Here is a 20408-nt window from a genome sequence, read left to right as displayed (position 1 = left end):
TGGGTGCTTTGGAACCACATAGCACTATCTACAGAAATGAATGTGATTATTAACCAGAATGTTTTGGATTTTTTTTTTCTATTGAAGAAAATGAGACATAAGATGAAAACAATTTGGCCAATATCACAAAACTTTGCAGGAGAATATCTGGGATGAATTCAGGTATCCTGAATTGGAGCTCTTCTCTTCTGTCCATAGCCTATGATGTGTACTGTGCAACTGAGAATTTTCCTTATGAAGGGAGAAGGATAAATAAAACTAGAAAGGGAGAAAGGCAGAGAGACAGGAACAAAGAGAAAAACTCATCAAATATTTATTAAATGTCTACCATGTACAAAGTCCTGTGCTAAGTGCTGAGAACCCAAAGACAAGACAATAATCCCTGCCTCCGAGGAATCTATCCTCTACTGGGGGTGAGAGTGAAATCGAGTGTGTTAGTGTATGTGTGTGTGTGGAGGTAGATTAAAAAGGATAAGGAAATTATGACAAAAAACTTTTCAGATCAGTTTTTCTTTAAAGCAAGGAAAGAGAGGGAAGAAAATTTTGGAAACAAGACAAATGGAAAGGAAGGGTAACAGTCACACAACACAATTCACTTCACCATTTCTTCTTAGCCTGGCTTTTTCTATCTGATATTCTGGGTCAACAATTATCTTTACAGTCACTTTGACCTACTAAAATGACACAGTTCTCCTAATTAAGTATAATGAGTAACACTAAGTACAAGTATACTGTATAAATTGTTCTTGTTCAATCATGTCCGACTCTTCATGACCTCATGAACCATATTACTACTGTCCCTGGGGTTTTCTTGGCAAACCCACTAGAGTGGTTTGCCATTTCCTTCTCCAGTGGATTAAAGCAAGCCAAGGTTAAATAAGCTGCCTATGGTCATCCATTGACTGTCTGAACTGTATTTGAACTCAGGTTTTCCTGACTCCAGGAACCAGTGACTCCAGGAACCAGTGAACCATCTAGCTGCTTCCATATATTCCATATACTGTAGAAGTAAGTACACTGTACAAAACTCTTCCCCAGAAGTTTATATTGTAAATGAAATTCCCAGCTTGTTGTCAGGAGTCTTTTTGTCCTTTTGTATTTCTTGTTTTGGTCACTTGAGGTCATTAAAGTTCAATTGTCTCTTGAACATTGTTCAATTTGGTCCTGAAATTGCAATGAATATACCAGGATGAGGAAAGGGTGAACCAGCATTTGAACCTAGGCTTCTCATTCCAAAACTAAGGCTCTTTCCCATTATAACTTTTCAGTTATTAACAACCAGATAGACCATAGGACAGGAAAGGACAGACTATTAAACATTCAGTGGAGGAGTAGTAAAGGCCTACTTTGAGCAAAGCATTAGGCCTGGTACGAGGGATACGGTGGTAAAAAGAAAATGGTCCCAGTTCTCTAGGAGCTTACTTCCTACTGAGGGATGTAACATAGATTGTTGTTCAGTTGTATCCAGTTCTTCATTTTCTTTTTTTTTTAAATCTGAAAAGCCTTTTATTTATTTATCGTTTGTTTTTTTTAAATGTTATTTATTTATTTATTTGCAAAGCATATGCATGGGCAATTTTTCCAATACTGATCTTTGCAAAAGCTTTTGTTTCAAATTTTCCACACCTTCCCCCCATCCCCTCCTTTAGCTGGCAGGTAGTCCAAAAAATGTTAAATATGTTGAAATATATATTAAATTCAATATATGTATATCTATTTATACAGTTATTTTGCTGCACAAGAAAAATCACATCAAAAAGGAAGAAAAAGAAAAACTGAGAAAGAAAACAAAATGCAAGCAAATAACAACAAGAGAGTGAGAATGCTATGTTGTGTTCCACACTCAGTTCCCACAGTCCTCTCTCTGGGTATACATGACTCTCCTCATCACAAGATCATTGGAACTGGCCTCAATCATCTCATTGTTGAAGAGCCACGTCCATCAGAACTGATCATCATAATATAGTCTTGTTGTTGCCGGGTATATGATATCCTGGTTCTGCTCACTTCACTTAACATCAGTTCATGTAAGTCTCTCTAGTGCTCTCTGAAATCATCCTGCTGATTGTTTCTTACAGAAAAATAACGTTCTATAACATTCCCCAAATGATGGGCATCCATTCAGTTTCCAGTTTCCTGCCACTATAAACAGGGCTACCATAAACATTTTTGCACATGTGGGTCCCTTTCTCTCCTGTAAGATCTCTTTGGTATATAAGCCCAATAGAAACACTGCTGGATTAAAGGGGATGTACAGTTTGATAGCCCTTTGGGCATGGTTCCAAATTGCTCTCCAGAATGGTTGGATCATTTCACAGTTCCACCAACAATGTATCAGTGTCCCAGTTTTCCTACAGCATTTGGAGTTTTCTTGACAAATACTAGAGTGATTTTCCATTTCTTTCTCTTGCTCACTTAACAGATGATGAAACTGAGATAAACAGGGTAGGTATAAGCAGATAAATCAGGAAGTCTTCCTATTTCCAGGTCTAACATTCTATCAACATTAAAAATTAAGGAGTCACCATAAGTTATTGAGCAGCAGAATGACATGATGGAAAGTGTTTCAAAGAGATTTTTCTAGGAAAGAGTCTATCAAATATCTTGAAGAAGAAGAGAACAATACAGTAATAATACAAGACTGAGGTGAAGATCTGCATTTGTCTGGTGGCAAGAAGAACAAAGAACAAGATATAGATGCTAAAAATTGAAGAAAGAAATTAAAGATTTTGTTGAAAGAAATGATCAGCAGGATGATTTCAGAAAAGCCTAGAGAGACTTACATGAACATATTCTAAAACCAACAGAATATTGTACACAGCAACAACAAGATTATGTGATAATCAATTCTGATGGATGTGTCTGTTTTCATCAGTGAGGTGACTCAGGCCAATTTTAATATACTTTTGATGGAGAGAGTCATCTGCATCCAGAGACAGGACTATGGGGAGTGAATGTGGATCACAACACAGAATTTTCATCTTTTTTGTTATTTGCTTGCTTTTTTTTCTTTCTCATTTTTTTTCCTTTTTGATTTGATTTTTCTTGTGCAACATGATAAATGTGGAAATAAGTATAGAAAAATTGCACAAGTTTAACATATATTGGAAGGGAGAGAGGAAAATTTGGAATACTAAGTTTTACAAGGGTGGATGTTGAAAATTATCTTTGCATGTATTTTGCAAATAAAAAGCTATTATTAAAAAATATTTTATTGACAGTGAATGAAGGAGAGAAAACAGTTCAAGATGATTAGAATATTTCTAGTCTGAAAGGCTGAAGGAATGGTGGGAGATGAAGAAGCAAAGCTAATTAAAGGGATATGTAAACAAGAAACATTCAGATTTGAACATGTTAAATTTATGGTAATAATGGGACATTCAAGTGGAACGGTCCCAGGGGCAGCTAGAAATATGGAGAGCTTGTGAGAAGCGAAAGGTGGAGTAGAGATCATTGCTTGGAAATCATCTGACTAAAGGAGCAGAACTCTGTGAATGGATAAGAACTTTAGGGGAAGGACTACTGAATAGGGAAACCAATTGCTAAGTGAATAATATTCCTTTTTGATGTGCAGAAACCCACTCCTTCCTAGAAGACACTATGCCCTCAGTTAAAATCAACATTTACCAAAAATAAAATTATTGATATGTAGAACCAACATTTTATCTGTGCTCTGAGTCAACTCTGCAGCTTGACAGATGGTCTTATCTTTCCCAAATACAAGTAGTAAATGTACTTTCTTCTAACCCATCACTAGCTGGGCAAATTTAAATAGGAATTTTCCATGCAACCTTAACATTATCTTTGGGTTTCCATTTGAGAAAGATTCAATTCTTCAGGTATAGGCTAATTCTGTTCTTTTCACTTATATTATGTTAATCAAATAATGTGGTTAAGTTGTGTCCAATTCTTTACAACCCTTTTTGGGATTTTCTTGGCAAAGATTCTGGTCTAGTTTGCCAATCCCTTCTCTAGCTCATTTGACAGATGAGAAATTGAGGCAAACAAGGTCAAGTGGCTTGCCCAGAGTCACATAACTATTAAGTGTGTGAAGCTGACATTGAATTTAGGTCCTCCTGACTCTAGGTCCAATATTCTATCCAGTGTACTACCCTAATCAAATGCTTAATGTTTTTGTATCTAAAATGGTACAAAAATTATTTTTATCATTATGGAATCCAATTACTTTTAATATTTGAAAGGGCTGTTAGATTTTACTACCTGTGACTTTATGCTGTTCAAATGAGGGCCTCTTAAAAAAAAAACTTTACAAATTACATTAGTTCATTTGTTGTTTTCCTTCCCTATATCTTTAATGTTGTTTTATTCAGGTTACAGATGACCTGTCTTAAGCCATTAAATAGATAACATACCCTACGTTGTAGGGAAAAACAGAAAGGTCAGTTTCAGGCTTACATACATGTGCCTATCATTAATTTACCCCCAAATGCTCCCAAAAGCAAAGATTGCATTTAGTGCCCTGATGCAATTGATTATCCATTAGAGTAGCTATTTAAAGAGCATTCAACATCAGATTTAAATTAAAGTCTGCTCTAAAAGGGCAGATCCACACTGACGTAGCATGAACTAATATCCTTAAACTTAAAGCTAAAAAATTCCACTTCCCTTTGGCTGTGGCCTCTCCATTTTCAGTATAGTTTTCTTGGCATTATGACCAAAGTTTTAGTTTAAAAAAAGTAAGATCTTTTAATCACATACCAGATAAAGAAACATTTCCCTGTTTGTTCAACTCAATTAAACAAATGGAGTATCAAGCAATGACTATGTGATGGTCATTATGTTAAATATTTGGGATACAAAGTTCCCTCAAGGAGCCTACATTCTACTGGAAACCATCCCAGATATCTTAAAAGACAGGCAAAAAATTTGTTTGATGATCCTTTGATTATTAATATTAAGCAAAGCACAAAATAGAGAGATATATGCTTGCCAAAGGTTGTTTGCTACTGCCATGGAGGATGGCCACAGCAGAGTCCAAATGGAAGAGTGTTTCTCTATAGTTGGTGAGTTTATCCAACTGTTTCCATTGTCATATGATTTTATGCTCTTTGCATTAATCCCTCAAGCACCACAGAGCCTTTTAAATAAGATCCATGATCCACTCAAAAGAATTTGGTCAAACTACCCAGACAGGAGAAACCCAGGGGAAGGAAGATGCTTATTCATAATAGACAATTGAATGGACAACCTATAGAGTTCCTTTTTTCTCCCTGTACCCCACAGCTGATAGACTGAAACTCCCTGACTAAAATGTAGTACACATTGTAAGTGGTAGGAAGGATTATTTCCCAGTCTCCTCTCCAAATCCTGATCAATACACAGTAGATATGTACTGTGAATGAATATAAATAAGCTTATGTTAAGCACTTACTATATGTTAAGAACTGAGTTGAGCTCCAAATAGAAAAGAAAGACTCTGTGAAGGGATTAGTAATAGAGCAGATGGCAAAACCTGGTAGTTCTTAAGGTATAGTGGCCAGATCATCAATAAAACACAATGTCATGGTTTTACTAACCATAGGTTCCTGCATGTTCCAAACTCTTCTAGATGACCCAAAGAGGATTAAAATGAGTCTGCATTATAATGACAGAGTATTCTGATAATTGTGACTTTTTTTTGATTAAAGCTGTTTATTTTCTTTCTTTTTCATTTTCATTTATTTATTAAAGCTTTTTAATTTTCAAAAGATATGAATGGATAATTTTTCAACATTAACCCTTGCAAAATCTGGTGTTCCAATTTCCCTCCCTTCCCTCAATTCCCTCCCCTAGATAGCAAGTAATCCAATGTATGTTAAACATGGTAAAATATATGTTAAATACAATATATGCATACATATTTATACAATTCTCTTGGTGCACAAGGAAAATCAAATCAAAAAAGGAAAAAAATGAGAAAGAAAATAAAATGTAAGCAAACTACAACAAAAAGAATGAAAATGCTGTGTTGTGATCCACACTCAGTTTCCACAGTCCTCTCTCTGGGGGTAGATGGCTCTCTTCATCACAAGATCATTGGAGCTAGCCTGAATCATCTCATTGTTGAAAACAGCCACTTCCGTCAGAATTGATCATCTTATAATCCTGCTGTTGCTGTGTACAATGATCTCCTGGTTCTGCTCACTTCACTTAGCATCAGTTCATATAAGTTTCTCCAGGCCTTTCTGAAATCATCCTATTGATCGTTTCTTATAGAACAATAATATCCCATAACATTCATATACCACAATTTATTCAGCCATTCTCCAACTAATGGGCAGCAAACTTTCCAGTTTCTTGCCATTACAAAAAGGCCTGTTACAAAAATTTTTGCACACTTAGGTTTTTTTTTTTGCCCTTTTTTATATCTCTTTGGGATACAGGTCCAGTAGAAGCACTGGTGAATCAAAGGGCATACATAGTTTGATAGTCATTAGGGCATAGTTCCAAATTGTTCTTCATAATGGTTGGATCAGATTGAAACTCCATCAACAATGTATCAGTGTCCCAGTTTTCCCACATTCCCTCTCAACACTCATCATTACCTTTTCCTGTCATCTTAGCCAACCTGAGAGGTGTGTAGTGGTGTCTCAGAGTTATGACATTTATTTCTTGATGGAATCTTGGGAACCACTAAATTCAGTCTAGTCCCATGAATTGACACTTCCTATTTGACAACTATAGGTAGCTGGTACAGTGGAGAGAGTACTAGACAGAATCAGGAAAACCTGAGTTCACATCCAATCTGAGACACTTATGAAGCCACAGAAGGAGGGAATAAATGTTAAATATGGAGGGCAAGTCTATATATAAAGGTACAGAGGCAGGAGATGGGATGTACAGTTGATACTAGACAGACATTTGGCTGCAACATAGAATGCATTAAGGAGAATAGGGGAATAAGGTGAGAAAAATATAGAATAATATAAAGTAAATATGTGAAATAAGGATGGACCAGACTATGATAGCCTTTAAATGCCAAAATGAAGAATTTGTATTTTATCACTGAGGCACCAGAGAGCCACTGAGAGCCTAACTCACTTTATAAATGAGAAAACTGATAGGCACAGGGGCCTATTGGCTATCAGTTTTCTTGAATTTTTATATGTTATTTTTAAGTTAGAGACTTGAAGATCAGAGGATCACAGAGTTCCAGCTGGAGGGTCCCTTAGAAGACAACTTATCTAGCACCTTCATCTTCCTTAAGAGTAAATAGACAAACTTAAGTGAGTTGCCCATGATTATACAATGTCAGAATAAGGCAGAGCCAAGATTGACTTCAGATCTGCCATGTTATCGCCCCTAAGGTTTAGTATCTCTTATTGAAACCAAAGGCAGTGAAAAGCACTAGGATAAAGGCACTCTTCTTTTGGATTACTCTCCCTTTAAAAGAAAAATCAATAGTATTTTATTTTTCCAATTACATATAAAGATAGTTTTCAGCATTCATTTTTTTTTTTGACTGAGGCAATTGGGGTTAAGTGACTTTTCCAGGATCACACAGCTAGGAAGTGTTAAGTGTCTGAGACTAAATTTGAACTCAGGCCCTCCTGATTTCAGGGCTGGTGCTTTATTTACTGCAGCATTCATTTTTTGTAAGATTTTGAGCTCCAAATTTTTTTTTCTTCTCTCTCTTCCCTCCCCTCTCCACAAGATAACAAGCCATAGGTTAAACAAGTACAATCCTTTCAAACATATTTCCATATTAGTCATGTTGTAAAAGAAAACTCAGAACAAATGAGAAAAACCATAAGAAAGAAAAAGCAAACAAACAACAAAAACATGAAGGTAGTATGCTTCCCTCTGTATTCCATTTCCATAGTCCCTTGTCTGGATATGTATGACATTTTCTATCCCAAGTCTATTGGAATTGTGTTGGATCACTATATTGCTGAGAAGAGCTAATTCTATCATAGCTGATCATCAATAATATTGCTCTTCCTGGGTACAAAGTTCTCCTGTATCTGCTCACTTCACTCGGCATCAGTTCATGTAAGTCTTTCCTGGCTTTTCCAAAATCAGCCCACTCATCATTTCTTATAGAACAATAATACTCTGTAACATTTATGTACCATAACTTATTCAACCACTCCCACTGATGGGCATCCTCTCAATTTCTAGTTCCTGGCCACCACAAAAAGGGCTGCTACATTTTTGCACATGTGAGTCCTTTTCCCTTTTATGATCTCTTTGGGATACAGATCCAGTAGACATCATTGAATCAAAGAGCATAAACTGGTTACTTTCTCTTCTGAGAGAACATGACTGTAACCTCAAATGATTAAAACTCAGTTTCTAATTAGTAATACAAAATAACACACTCACATCAGGCACTTTGTTTACAAAATATCTCCTATATACTATTTCATGTCATCATCACAACAACCCTCCAAGGTTAATAATGTAGGTATTATCATCTCCTTTTTTAAAAATGAGGAAGTTGAATCTTAAGTAGGAGAAATGACTTATTTATCAATAGCCTATCAATTAGCAAAGCCTGACCCCAAGCCTGGTTCTCTATTTTATGTGCTACTTTATGCACTGGCCACCCCATTTCGAGTACATCCTTTTCTTCATTTAACTTAGACATGGCTTTAATTTGAAACTGTTACCATCTTCCCGTTGCCTAATATGAAGAGCTGAGGGACATAGGACCCTAGATTTAATGCTGGAAGGAATTTAGAGACCATTAGAGACCAATCCCCTCATTTTACAGGCTCTGAATACGTCATTGATTTGCCCATGGTCTTCCAGAATAAAAAGCAGAGTTCCCTGATTCCACATGCAGTACACCATCTACTCCCTGACCACATGCTCAAGGTGTTTCCAGTACTAGAACAATTTATAGCTATTGCCTGGCCAATATCCCTTAATGACTGGAGAAGACCTTTTGCCTCTAAGTATTGGGCAGTTTTTTTTTTTTTTTAACCATTATGCAGAGAAGACTCCTGCTGTTTTTTAATCTTGCTAAAGTGATGACTTATGATGCCATTCTGAATACACAGTACAAATAAAGTCTGAACAGTACAAGAAGCAATGACTTTGCCTCAGGGAGGAATCAGGTTCTTTTTTTGAAAACAAACCTTCACAAAAAGAAAGAAAGACAAAGATGAGAGATGAGTTCTTTGCTAATTAAGATAATTCATGAAAAATCTAGTATTCTGAATATTTTAAGTATAGTCTCCTGATAGAAATAAAAATGTACCAGATTGATTTTTAATTGGACTAATAATCAGGATGTTGGAGATACAGAATCTCTGAATTACTAGGGACCCAGAGATCATCCTGTATTGTTGTTTGTCCTTCCTTCCATGATCCTTTGAACTATGACATCAAGGAGATGATGCTATGACTTGCATGTGAATTGGATTTCAGAGAGGGAGTTCCCTGAAAAATCAGTAGCTTCACTTATTTCTCTGGAACCATCTGGGTCCAATGGTGAGATGTAGATCAGGATAACTGGAGATGGCCCCGGATATATAAGGAATGCTTGACCTTTTTAAGCTAAGGACTTTAATGGATCTCAGTTTGACTGAGGCAATATCTATTCTTTTTAAGGCTAGGTAAGAAAAGAGGCAAAGAATGGCCTCTTATTTTTCTCTTTTTTTTTTTAATTAAAAAAAATCAAACTGGGAGGGGAAGACCTTTAGGGTTTCTGGCCAAAAACAAACAAAAAAATTGCTATTTATATTCACTCTGAGTCATTCAGGGCCCAAACAATGGCCGGGTGAGACTTGGCCTGGGATCTACTGTTGATCAATCTATGAGAGCCAGAATGATTAGGATTTAAGGCATAGTCCTTTAGAAAGAAATCTATTCTCTGAACTCTGAGATTTTTTTTTTTTTGCAAGTTTTCAGCAATCAGAGTTTATATTCCTTTGGGCAGAGTGTCTAAAGCAGCAAACTTCTCTTCCATATAGAACCCTGGACTCTTGGAATCTTAGAAGATATCCATTTTTCTCCATAACCATGCAGTAATCCTCTCTACAAGTTTTCCAAGGAATGTTTATCCACCTCCACTTGACATCTGGTGTTTGGGAACTCACTTCCCACTAAAAATGGTCTTTTCCATTTTGAATAACTCTTATCTTTAGGAAATTTCCCCCTTATCTTGTGCCAAAATTTGCCTTTCAACAGTGCCCTTCATTCTCTATTAAGTGGTCATTTAACTTCCAATTGGAAATCTTCAGCTTTAGGGTATGCACCATCATAGGAGGCAGCCCATTCCATCTTTGAATAGCCAATTATAAGGAATTTTTTTTAATATTAATCTCAATTCTGTGTAATTTATACAATTATATTCTTCAAAGGGCAAAGAAAATCCTCCTTAGCCAGGAAGGAAAAAAACCAATTGATGGAGAAGGTCTGTTGCTCAGATTATGATATACAATTAGATGGATAGTCTTTGACCATCTGTATCTATTTTGATTTCTGTGACTCTACTTCTGTCTCTGTCTCTATTGTTCCCTACCTCCCTCCTTTCTCACTCTTTCCCTCTATTCTTTTCCTTCTCTCTCTTTCCTTCCCTTTCTCTATCTCTGTCTCTGTCAGATGGAACCCAAAATCATCTCTGAAGAATCAAAAGTGAATATCCAGAGAACTTAGAGCCCAGACAAGTTCAGTGCTAATGCCTCAATCCACAGAGTAAGTATGGAAGCATGAAGACCAGGGTCCAACTAACCTACCCATTTTCCCAAGAATGAGTAGACGTGGTCAGAATTGCCCTTTTAGGAAAAGAAAGATGTGTTAGGCAGTGGATGAGTGTGAGGATGGCCCTTTAAAAACCACCATTGTTCTTTTAGGTAGAAAATAGTCACGCTCACCCTCCAGGCCTGCCCCGCTTCTCACTCCTGTGATTAATAATGGCAGTTTGAATTCATATTATGTGTTCTTTCTAAGGGCCTCAAAGCACTCTGTTAGCATTAATTAAGTTTAACCATGTCAGGTAGGTGAGCATGCTTGTACCCACTTACATAAGGTTTAACTGAAGCAGCAGATTAAATAACTTTAATTAAAAAAAGCTTGCTGGAATTGAATAGGATTGAACTTCTCTAACATGACCCCAGAAAGATATGGCATTATAGGTAGCAAGATGACCTTGGAGTCAGGCAAAACTTGGTGCTTGCCTTACCTCTGAGCATCCCTGTTGTGTGACCCTGAGTCAGTCATAGTGCCCTATGGGGCAGTTCTTGAACTCCTCTGTATTACGGGACAGCTGATGATGTGCATGGGGCAGGGATTCTTTATATTCCACACCAATGAAACCCCATGTTTGACCCAAAAGAGAAAAAACCAAACCATTAACCCCACTTAAGTGGTCCATTTACAGGTCCAGGATGTCCTGTTTCCTGGAATTCTGCCAAAGATTTCTTCCAAAGAAATTCTTGTCTTTTCTTTACATTGAAATAATGGCTGAAGTAATGAAAACAAATTCCCTGGAAATTGGGCTCATTCAACAGATTAAATCTTAATTCCACAAACATTTATTGAGGGCTAACTGTGCTGGGTACAGTAGAGATATTTCTAGGATAGGCTGACTGTACTGAATTCCAAGAATAGTGTGTCAGGATCAGTAGGAGACTTCAACCCTCCCAGGTCATACAGTGCTCAGAGATGTGAATGAATTACCTAATTTCAAGCAGTAGCCCCTCCATCCTATAACCTGACATTTCCTGACTCAACTACATTAGGCTTAAAGGTTCACCAGTTCTGGAATGAGTCCTCCAAGTCACTTTTTGGTATCTGTACCCCTCCAAAAAACCCCACAAATAATAACTACAATAGTATACAGTATAGTGTACTATTACTATAGTAATAACTACTATACCCAATAACTTTTGGGTCAGTGGATAGAGCAGTGGGCCTGGAATCAGGAAGTCCTGAGTTCAAATCTGACCTCAGACATTTATTAGTTATGTGACTCTGGGTACTTATCTTGTTTGCCTCAGTTTCCTTATCTGTAAAATGAGGATAATAATAGCACCTATTTCTCAGGGTTTTTGTGAAGATCAAATTAAATAGTATTTTTTAAAGTGTTTAGTATCACTCCAATATCTTTGCCAAGAAAACTCTAAATAGGTTCAGGAAGAGTCGATGTGGCTGAACAGCAACAGCATCATTTTCTTTTTCCTATTAAGGAAGAAAAATGACTTGCCCAAACCTCAACAATTCAAAGACATCATACATCAGTTAAACTAATCTTGGAGATGATGTGTCACTATGCTGGGACCTTCATTTTCCCACTCCTTCCAAGATCTTCTGTACTTCCATCATCAGCACACTAATCCTGGTCTTCATTACTTATGAGTTACTAATGAGGCAATAGCCTCCCTCATTGCTGGCTCCCAGTAACTAGTCTGTCTCTTCTATGCTGTGCGTCACTGCCAGACTAAACTCACTTCCCTGCTTGAATATTCATCTCTTATCTATTATATCAAGTCTTAATTCCTGTGCTTTGAGTCCCTACCTATTCAACCGTCTCTCTCACAGCTGAATTCCTACCAAAACCTTTTGTTCCTGAGATGAGTCTCCTTACTGTGCTCTTCTGGTGCTATTGCTTGTTCTTATTCCTCTGGTCCTCTTTCTCAAATTCTAGCCATTCTTTAAGCTCTATTTCATGTTTGCCTTCTTGTTTGAATCCCTCCTGATTATTCTAGCTCATAGCAATCTTCCTTCTCTGAATCCCTATCCTACTTATAGCTATTATCATCCAGATCAGCACATAGTCATTCTATAACTGTCTCCAATTAATTTTACCAACCCAAATAGATTGTAATAGAAAAGACCAAGCTTTTATTTCTTTTCTTTCCCATGTAACATCTAGTATGGGGTAGGCATTCAATAAGTGACTGTTGATGGATGTGGCGAATTCTACATAAAATTGCTTCATCTTTGTATCATGGCATTCTCCATCACTTCAGATGCAATGATCTCTCAAGGACTGGGAAGTCCCAAAGTTGGATTCAAGTCCAGCCTAGTGTTCTTTTCACCATTGCCTGAGCCTTACTTAGTGTCCTCAGCTGAAAATGATGGATTTGGATTGCAATGATCTCTGAGATCTCTCCTAGCTTTAGCATTCTGTGGTGGAAAAGACTGCAATGTATTTCACTTCCATGCAAATCTGAGGAGCTGGGAGACTATTATAGGAGAAATATAAATATAAATATAGAGGCCGGATAGGGAGAAAGGCAGTGGGCCCATCCCACAACCATACCTCTAGGCCCATAATCTAACATTCTATGTTCTGAGGTCCCTTTCAATGCCAGAGTCTTTGATTCTATGACCAGTTAATGCCTCATTGAAACATGGAAGGACCTTGAGTTAGCAAGGATTCCTGAATTATGATAGGGCCTACCTACCTGGAAAGGCCCAGAAATGGACTTTGACTTTATTATTATGAGGCAACATGGTTCAGGGACAATGTGCCATAAGGTATGGGGCCTTGGATGAATGGATAAAAGTCCTGGGCCTAAAGTCAAAAAGACATGAGTTCAAATATAGCCCCAGACACTTAATAAAAACAAGTCACTTTACCTCTGATGACTTTAGTTTCCTCAACTGTAAAATGGGTATAATGATATCACCTGCATCCTAGGGTTGTTTGTGAAGCTCAGGTGAGATCATTGGAAAGCACTTAGCACTGTGCTTGATGTATTTTGAGTCTTTCAGAAATGATTATTTCTTTCCCAGACCTCTGTTTCCTTATCTGTAAATGTAAACTAGATGGCCTCTCAGGTGCTTTTTAGTTTTAGCTGTATGATCCAATGATCCAAGGATTAGCTAGGTGGTACAGTGGTTAGAGAGTTAGGCCTGGAGTCAGAAAGACTCATTTTCCTGAGTTCAAGTGCAACCTCAGGCACTTACTAACTGCATGACTCCAGGCAAGTCATTTAACGCCTGTTTGCCTCAATTTCCTTTTCTATAAAATGATCTGGAGAAGGAATGACTAACCAGTCTAGTATTTTTGCCAAGAAAACCTCAAATGGGGTCATGAAGAGTTGGACACAATTGAACAATAACCAAAATATCAGAAGGCCCATCTCCAAAAAATTGGCCACAGCCACTCATGAAAACCATCACCTAAAGCATGGAAGAGTTATGATTTGTGAATAAAATAATAGATCTTTTGAAGTATTGAATTATGATCAGTCATAATAATTGGATTTGATTATATGCCTTGAGAACAGGTCCTTACACTGTTGATTACCAACTTCCTCAAGAGGATAATTCTTTAATATCTTACCCCTTGAAATGAGACATAATGTCCAATGGGATGCAGACCATTTGCTTCTCAGAAAGAAAGCATCTGGTAGTTTGGAGTCTACTTTACCCTCCACTTCAGACCTCTGATGTAGTAAAGTACAAATTGCTTTTCAGCAGCTCAGCTTTAATGCCTTCATTTGCATTCTTCAAAACTAGTCAAAGCAAATCTTAGTGAGGGTCTACATTTGTGATCACAGAATGGTACAAAAACACAGGTTCATTCCAGGAGGAATGAAGGGTGGGATGCGGGGTGGGGTGGGGGGTCGGAAGGGGATGCTGCTTTTGATAAAAGTCACTTTTAGGAAAGAGAAGATGACACTAGACCAGGGAGAAAGAAAACTCATCAGAAACTTAACCAACTACACAACAGCGTCCATGACTCTCTCCCAGTAATGTTTCAGCTCATGTACGCTTCCCTCTCAGTAATTAGATATTGTTTGCTAAGTGGAGCTGTTCATTTATAAGGGACAATCCAAATGGAGAACAACATGTGATTGTACTCATTGGAGCCCCAGACCTTTGTTTTCAATCAACAGAATAATTGGGTCATATCATTAGTGAGCCTGTGGAGATCTCACCTTGAAATATTACTTTTTAAGAAGATGTAGCTAAGCAATAAATATTGTGCTTCCATACAGCCATCAGCCAATGACATTTATTGTACCTCTGTGGTTTTCAGGGTGCTAGAGTGGAATTGCCATGTTGGGCTAAAAGAGAAAGAAAATGTGAGTGCTGTTGGATAGAGGGTGTACCAAAGTAGATAAAAGAATGGATCTGATTGTGTGACTCTAGCCATCCCTTACCCTTTCACACACACTGGACAATTCTCTCTATGTAAGTTATAGAGAAGGTGCCAATCTGTGTGCGTAGAGGGACTTTCCTCATCTGGGAGTTCTCTATATCAGTAAAACCACAGGTCCAGTCCCCTATTCCTCCTATTATTGGAATCATACAAACTATTTGGAACATTCTTAGTTAGCTTGCTATTTTTATTAAAAATTAGCTAGAAACTTAGTGTGAATACTTGTTTGATATCCTTAAACAAAACATAAAAAAATACTCCTTTAAGTACTAGAAGCAGGATATTTTAATATGTGGAAGAAATTTAAATGTTTTACTTGATTCCTGGGTTGAAAAATACTCAAGATTTTCTTGATTAAATCTTATCCATTCTGAATGATGACTTGATAATGGGACCATTATCTGCCAGGTTACCCCCTCCCTGTTCAACAGAAATTAATCTAGTTTTTTTTTTTTTTTTTGTTTTTGAATGGTGACAAAATTTCCCAGGAACTTGGTTGGCCCAGTGGCTAAAGTTCAAGCTTTGCCTTCTGATAATCTCTGACTCATATTGATGTAATTTTCTGATCCGTAAACATTTCTGATAATGGCAGAAAAAGTCTCCCCACATGGAATTGTGGGTCTCCAGATCTGGCAGACATCCCAAGACTTTGGGAGTTGCCACCCTCAGAGGTGTGAGTGTATAGGGAGGGAGCTAGTCTACCCAACTAAGTACTGGAATATTCTTTAAATTTCTACACTATGATTAAGTAAACTTTGACTAATCTAAAATTCCTTATCTCTTTCTTACATTGAAGTTGAATTAGTAAGGTTCCAGCCTGAGTCAGGCCTGCTTATTAGAATTTGCATGTGAAAGACATAATGCCAAAGATATATAGAAAAAGGGATGAGGTAGTTAGGTATTGAAAGTGATTCATAATGAACAGCTAGCCAGAACATTATTGTTTAATTGTGCCCAACTTCTTGGGATTCCTTTTGGGATTTTCCTGACAAAGATACTGGAGTGGTTTACCATTTCCTTCTCTATCTCATTTGATAGATAAGGAAACTGAGGCAAACAAAATTATATGACTTGCCCAGTGTCATATAGCTAATAAGTGTCTGAGATTGGATTTGAATTTAGGATTCCTAACTTCCAGACTAGGTATTTTATGCCCAGATAGCCAGAGTATAACACTGTTAATACCCCCTTGGTCCCAGTGAAAGATGAAAAAAAAAAAAAGGGGGGGAATCCTTTTAAGGCATTGAGTATATCCCTTTTGGAAGAATTATGGGGAAGAATGTACAAGACCTATATAGAATAGTGTATGTGTGTTTGTACTTGCAATCTGATCTGGTAAATGTAATATACATACCAGTGAGATCACAGAACCATTTAGGCATCCAATTAGAATAAATTCATATATTTTTTATAAAATGTAAATAGGACACATTTGCAATGATACTCTAGGCTATTTGAATTAATTAATGATAAAGCATTTAAGTTTGTGCCATGTTTCAGGGAGTGTGCTAAATATGATATGGGAATATGAATATTAAACAAGATAGACTCTGTCCTCAAGAAGTTTTCATTCTACGGGGGAAGACAACATAGAAAATGGAGCTAAAAAAGGGAGTAGGTATGCCCAGGATACTCATGTTTGGAAATAGCCAGAATGTGATGCTACAGCCTGGGTCTAGGCAAGATAAGGCTTTCAAAAGCTCACTTTTCACAATCCATAGGTTCTAGGATCAGAATCCAACGTGCTGCTGGGAGGACAGTGAAGAGGAGGAGAAGGATGGCTGGAGTATAGATGGCATAATTTGAAATGGCTGAGAAATGACTGTGAGACACATTGCCTTTTGTCAGTTTATCTCATTTTCCTCTCCACCCAAAGTTACACTTGCATGGAATACCAAAGCAGTATGTTGTAGTCACTATATTCCGCTGTCTTACTGAAATGATGCAAGAGCAAGATTTCCATTTGGTGACAATGTCTGGGAGAAGTCTTGTTGCTGTTCCTGTAAGCAACATCTCCATCCCACCTTCCCCCACCTGAGACAACATACTTTATTCTCTTGTACCATCACTGTGCATAACTCTAAAGTTATACCCATACTAGGAGCATGGGAATGGCAAGGATTTCCCACTCAATGGGGCCCTGAGAACTCTCATCCCATATGTAGGGGCTTGCTGAGTCTAAACCTCAATCCCAATCTAAATATTTCTTTGCTTGACAAAATAAGTCATTTTCTCTTCTATTTCTCATCCACTGGATCTTCCATTGTATCAAGAAACAAACATGCAGACAAAGAAACTCTTTCTTTTCTTTACTATTCTAGGAGCTTGGGTTTTAGACTTCTGCATGTGGATCCTTTCAATATTACTGGATTTCCACAAGGAACAAGGAATTCTACTGGTCTCTGATATTAACAGGTTCTGAGATTAGCACATAGTGAAATCAGATCTGATAAGAACTACAGTTTCAGAGTCTCTAGAGAATTGAAGTTCCTTAAGAACAAAGTCTATATATCCTGCCTATCAACTAACTGCTCCTTATCTTGGATTGATGCCCAGGATACAATTACTATATAGGACTTGGCTCCAAAGAAGAACAACTGAATGGTCCTGGAAGAAAATCAGCAAGGCTCCTCCTCTAACTTCTAGCAGAGAGAGACACTTTTCCTGTTCCTCTTTATGGCTTCATAATTTGTGTACTAAACATAATCTCCTTGAGGGGAGTGACAGTTTCACTCACCTTTTTAATCACCCTCCAAGGCTATCTATGATGCTTTGTACATCTTGGGTGCTGAACAAATGTCTGTTAGGATGTAATTTCAGGTTGATAGAGGATGCTTTGCATGATTTGTGGTTAATTCTCTGCTACCCACTCCCTCCTCAAACCAGCAAACATCTATTCACCGACACAGCCACCAAAACAAACACACACACAAATTCCCACAAGACACAGAACCTCAAAGTGTCTTGAAAGCATCCTTCTCCAAACAAACTCAGATCCTGAATGGGCTCTGTTCCTTTTATCCAGAAATAGGAACAGCCATTTGGGCCTCTGGCCTGGCTTTGCTCCTCTGTATTTGAGGACATCTCATGAAATACATAAGAAAACTTGAGTAGGGGGCAGAACACTTATTCCTTGAGATGTGGTTTTGACAAATTTAGAGGAGACAGATTTAGGTATGGTTAGAAAAATAAAAACAAGACAGACAACCACATACATTTGGCTACAGTACCAAGTGAGACAAAGGAAGGCATTTTGTTGAGTTTCACCAGTCAGGAGAGTGTAAGGATCATACAAAGAGGGGATAGTGGTCTGTGTGGAATTTTACCTTCTTCAGGGACAACAGTTTGGTTAAGGTGAGAGAAGGATTGGAGAGATGGAGAGAGGGAGGGAGAGAGGGAAAGAGGGAGGGAAAGACAGAAGAAGGGAAAGAGATAGACACACAGAAAGAAAGAAATGATACAGAGATAGGAAGGAGAGAGGAAAGAGAAGTGAAAAGTGAGAAACAGAAAAGAGAGAAGAGAAAAGGAGGAAAAAGAGAAAAGAGTGAGGAGAGATAAAGAGAAGAGATAGGAGAGCAAGGAGAAAAGGAGAAGAAGAAGAGAAGAGAGGGAGGCTAAGGGAGAGGAAAAGAGAGAGGAAAGGGAGAAGAAGAAGAGAGGGAATAGAGAGAAAGGAGAAAGCAGAGAGGAAAAAATGAGAAGAGAGAATGATAGAAGAAAAAGGAGAAAAGAGAGAAAGGGAGAAGAAGAAAAAGGGGAAAAGGGAGGAGAGAATGGAGTGAGAAGGGAGGGAAGATGAGGAAATGGAAGCCAACAGATAGAGACAGAAAAGAGAAGAAGAAGACAGAGGAGAGAAAAGAAAGAAAAGAAAGAGAAAGGAAAAAAGAAAGAATTACTTGCAGATGTGTGAAGTGCAGAAGTATTTAGCCATGAGTCTAGAATTACTGAATAATTCTTCCTCCCTTCTGTCGCCACTCTCAGCTTCTGTACACCTAGCATAGATGAAAAAGCTAATGGAAGCAGAGTTCTTCAACTCTGTATTTCAGAGATAAGACTCTTAAACTGGTGGCAGCCAGATATAACAAGGTTGGAGCTGCGCTTTCTACCTAATCCATCACTCAAACAGGCAGCGGATATGTAGGGTGTACAGCATTATTAGGTGTTTGGGGAGAAATGAAGGGGGATTTTGTGTACAGTAAAAGAAATACCGACTCAAGTAGGAAAACTGGAGCTTAAGTCTTAGTTCTGTTACTTGTGACCTGGGGCAAATTATTTTTCCGTATCTGGGCTTCCATTTCCCTCTATATAAAGAGTAGAGTTTGGATTAGAAGAAATAACATTGAGCCATGGATGCTGCCATCAACACAATGAACCTAGTCACCAAGGCTCAGCTGCCTTCTCATCCTGGAACTTCACTCTGCGATGTTGGTCCTTTCCTTTCACTGGTATGTTCCACCCAGGGAACTCCATTTTGGAAATGGGCCCAGGTCAGCCATGCCTCATTCCCTCACAATTGTGCTTCTGATTTTGGACTTTGCCTCACTTTCTGTGACTATGTTAACTTCCTGCCCTCCTTCCTGTCCCCTTTAGTTCCCCTTTTAGTTACCTCCTTTTTATGTTAGTGAATAAACATTTTTAAAGCACCCACTATGTGCCAAGCCCTGGGGATACAAAGTAAGGTACAAGACAGTCCCTGCTCTCAATGTAATGGGAAAGACAGCATGCAAATAGTTATGTACAAAACAACATACAGAAAAAATAACGTGGAGATAGTGAATTAATAGAAGGAAGGGACTTACTTTAGGGGAGAATAAAAAAGTCTTCTTGTGGACTGTAGGATTTTATCTGGGACTTGAAGAGAACCAGGGATGTCAGGAGGTGGACATAAGGTAGAAGAGAATCCCAGCCTTGGGGAACCCATCAGTAAAAATGTTCAGAGGTGAGAGATGAATTGTCTTGTGTGAAAAACAGCCAGGAGGCCAGTGCCATTGGGTTGCAATAGTGGGGGTAAGATATAAGAAGACTGGAAAGGAGGCAAGGGTTGGGGTATGGAGCTGGGCAAATTATGAAAGGTTTTGAAGATCAAAAAGCATTCTCTATCTGATCCTGAATGTGATAGGGAGCCATGGAGTTTATTGAATAGAAAGGGACTTGGTCAGAACTATACTTTCTGTGTTATCTTCTCTTATTAGACGCCAAGTTCCTTGAGGGAAGGGACTCTTTTGTCTTTGCTCCTATTTGCATTTCCAACCTTAGCATAGTATTTGACATAAAATAACTGTTTATAAATGATTTTTTCCTTGTTTTGTTGCTTTGAGTGACCCTGAGAATCCTATGGGATTTA

General features: G+C 37.9%; 1 protein-coding gene across 1 annotated transcript in view; it reads right to left on the bottom strand.

Annotated features, from left to right (window-relative positions):
- SMPD3 (sphingomyelin phosphodiesterase 3) overlaps positions 1–20408 on the bottom strand; it is a 255911-nt gene that overhangs the window by 189095 nt on the left and 46408 nt on the right. The window lies entirely within an intron of this gene.

The sequence above is a fragment of the Sarcophilus harrisii genome, chromosome 2 (genome assembly GCF_902635505.1).
Source record: "Sarcophilus harrisii chromosome 2, mSarHar1.11, whole genome shotgun sequence".
NCBI classification, from domain to species: domain Eukaryota; kingdom Metazoa; phylum Chordata; class Mammalia; order Dasyuromorphia; family Dasyuridae; genus Sarcophilus; species Sarcophilus harrisii.
The sequence above is the reverse complement of the archived record's forward strand: the minus strand, read 5'-3'. Positions and strand labels throughout refer to the sequence as shown.